This window comes from Pinus tabuliformis, chromosome 8, assembly GCF_031772625.1.
Source record: "Pinus tabuliformis cultivar Carrire ecotype Pingquan chromosome 8, CPIR1, whole genome shotgun sequence".
In the NCBI taxonomy this organism is placed as follows: domain Eukaryota; kingdom Viridiplantae; phylum Streptophyta; class Pinopsida; order Pinales; family Pinaceae; genus Pinus; species Pinus tabuliformis.
Window position 1 is genome coordinate 31,572,115 of NC_142294.1, and position 3,228 is coordinate 31,575,342.

The 3,228-nt window shown below is 43.7% G+C and overlaps 1 pseudogene; it reads right to left on the reverse strand.

The window, feature by feature from the left end:
* Positions 1-1,568: 1,568 nt before the first annotated feature.
* LOC149233990 (uncharacterized) lies at positions 1,569-2,558 on the reverse strand (annotated as a pseudogene).
* Positions 2,559-3,228: the final 670 nt, after the last annotated feature.

Sequence of the window (3,228 nt, forward strand, 5' to 3'; positions counted from 1 at the left end):
CATGATGTTTTGAAGAGGGAAACCTTCAACCTTAAAAGGGAGGTCTCACCCCGCATAAAAAGGGAGAACCTCAACCTGAAAAGGGAGGTCTCAACTTGTGATGGTTTAAGGATTAGCACCAACTCTAGAATGCTTAATGCAATTCTTGGAACTCTTCCAAAACTAGCAAGAAGCTGAAGTCTTCTGCTAGAGGAAGTGGCCTCAATTCTCTGAAGAGGCATGCTCAGGGGCATTCTTGTCTCTGGCTACAACTCTGAATCCGGTATGGTAGGTTGTGGTTCAGACTTAATGTGGCTTTGAAGCTTGTAGATGACCATCACTTCCCCCCCTGTCAGATACAAGGTGAGATGATGGAGAAAACTCAACTGCAAGAATGTTCAATACTCTAGAACAAGTTCAGACATATGAATGAAATATCTTCTTGGTTTTTGATGCCCATTGCCAAGAAGCAATCCATCCAAGATGAATCTTTGTTCTTGCAGTAGGCTTTTTTCTAAAGCATCTGTGTGAAGAATGGGTGGTTTTATGACAATGCTCACATGGATGAAGATCAAAACAAAGATCTTTCTTATGGCCAACTCGGTCGTAGTGTTGGCATTTCACAATCTGTTGTGGCTGCTGTGGAAGAGGACCATAATTTGAAACAGCTGAAGGTGAACTGTCATGAGCAGTAGGTGAAGATGGATCGTCCTGAAGAAATCCAGCACTTTGAAATTGGATTGGCTTGGAGTAGTCTGGAATATGAAAGGACACGTCCTTGTCATATCCAAGACCAGTTCTTTGCTTGTTGTGGACAAGCTCTTCCCAAGGTCTAATGACCGACTTGGGAAGTGCAGACTGAATTTCTGCATCTGCATGTGACTTTGTTGCTTCATTGGGTACCAGATCTGAATCAACTACAACGTTATTGATTTGCTGCTTATGGGAGTCAGTTTCAATGTTCTGAACAGAGACAAGTTGAGAATGATGACTATACTTTTGTAACTCCTCTTACTGTAACTGTGATTCAAGCTGCAAAAATTCAATCTTTTCTTGTGTATGTTGCAGACATGTTTGAATATCTGTGAGAATATCTTTGCTGACTTTAAGTGTGCTTTCAATAGTAGACATGATTAGAGTTCTCAATAACTCTAATAAAGTGGTAATTTTGAATGTTGAACAGGGATCTATCACTTTTGATTGAACCCTTATTCTTCCATCAAAAGATGCACGCCTTGCAGCATTAGATGTCCCATTTCCGACAGGGCCCTCGTTAATGGACTATTGAAAAACCCTATTTACAGATTCAGTACTTTGTCTACGGGGCGTCCTCTTCCTCTCGAGGGTCGCCTTCCTCTGAGGGGTCACCTTCCAATGTAAATTTGAAGTTGAATCCCTTGTTCTCTGCACAATATTTGCTGTGGGCTTAAGCGTATGGTCAACAGTATGGCCATTGGACTTCTTTCTAGATGAGAAAGCATCCCTCTACAAGGAAACAAATAAGTTGCACGTTGAAGGCCAAAGGCCTTTCGGACCGCATCCTCGAGTGCGTTTGCCAACATCCAATGACCCATTAGCTACCTTTGAATCTACCACCGAGGTAGGTGATGGAAATGGGCATCTCTTGTCAGTAGAATGTGCTCATTAAGAGTGAGGGCATCTAGTGTTGGGAGAATTCGACCAACAGTGGGAGATGGGCACCGTCTGGGAGAAGTCGTCGGAGGCTTAGAAGAAGATGTAGTGGTCTCCTTAGACTTGAAAACGGCGTAGCTCTCGACTTCCTGGACCGATTCATTCTCAAACCCTTTGTTGTCCCGGAAAACGTTCTTATAATCATTCTTATAATTTTTGCGCACTAATGAAGACGAAGAGGCAGAAGAAGTAACGTTCTCTTCAAACCCTGATAACCGTTCTTTTCTGTCTTGAGAACTCGAATTAGGGATCACATTGACAGGGCTATCAAATGATGAAAAGCTCGAATTGGGGATCTTTTTACCAGTATCACCTGATGAGGAGCCCCCGGATTTCTTGATTCGGATCTTGCGGGCCTGATGAGTGCACGTTTCCTTCACTTTTCTTGCATTTCTCACAACCGACTAGCCCACAGAAACCGCCCACTGTTTCACGTGGGAGATAAAATTCTCACCTTTATTTTCGTTCAAACCCTCATAAGAATGGTCAGTATTTTCATTAAATCTTGATTTCGAGTCCCTGGGATTGTTCTTATTACGAGACGCAGGCTCGGCTTCCTCCTTGCCCTCGCTAAACGGATTGTGGGTCTGAACTTCAGGGATTTCCACCCGTGTCTTGCTGGATTTGAACCGCACTGCTTTGGCGACCGACTTCTTGGTGGGACTCGAAGCCGAAACCCCATGGCCATCATCGAAAGGGTTTGTGTAATTTTTCTCCTGCAATGTCTTAGTCATCTTGGCATGACTCGAACCCGAAATCCCATGGCCATTGTCTTCGAAAGGGTTCGAGTATTTTTTCACCTGTGAGGCTGAAGTCTGAGGTTTCTTGGCCTCTTCGTCATCTGAATCGAAGGGATTTTGAGAGTTGACATCATTTCTTCTCGCCATTGGTTTAATCTATCATAAATCTCTGATCTTAACTGAAACTGGATGTGACTTCCCTGCTTCAATACTTGTGGGGAATGCCATTGTTGTTGGTTTATGTTATATTCTCTCCACGACTAGCCCACGTAGTTAACCGGGGGGTTAGAGGGGGTGCGGAGCCCCCCCTTCATTGCACCGATTGCGTAGCGGGGGGGTTCATAGGGGGTTTGAGGGGTGTAGGTAACCCCACTCTATGGGGTCCGGATTTTTGGACCCTATATTAGGTTGGGTGGACCTACCTATGGTTTTGTGCATGATTTTTCGCACATGGTTTTGGACGCGATGGTTTTCGGTCCATGATTTTGGACGTGATGGTTTTCGGTCCATGATATTGGATGCTTTGGCATGTATAAATATGTATTGTAACATTGAAAGGAACATAATGAAAAAATCAAGCTGGTTGTCCCGGTTTTAGGATCCAGGGGAAATCTCTCTGTATATGTGTTTTATGTGTTATGCTCTCACATTGTTTATTTTTTGTGTTTTAAAATTCGTATGTAGGTAATTTCTGTATGGGGTTAAAGCCTACATTTGGTATCAAAGCTGTTTTGGCTTCAAGGAGATGCCTTTGTTGTTGAGGGGTTTCGCTCGGGCCTGTGGTAGACCCTGTTTAGTGGGAGATTTGCGAGATCAA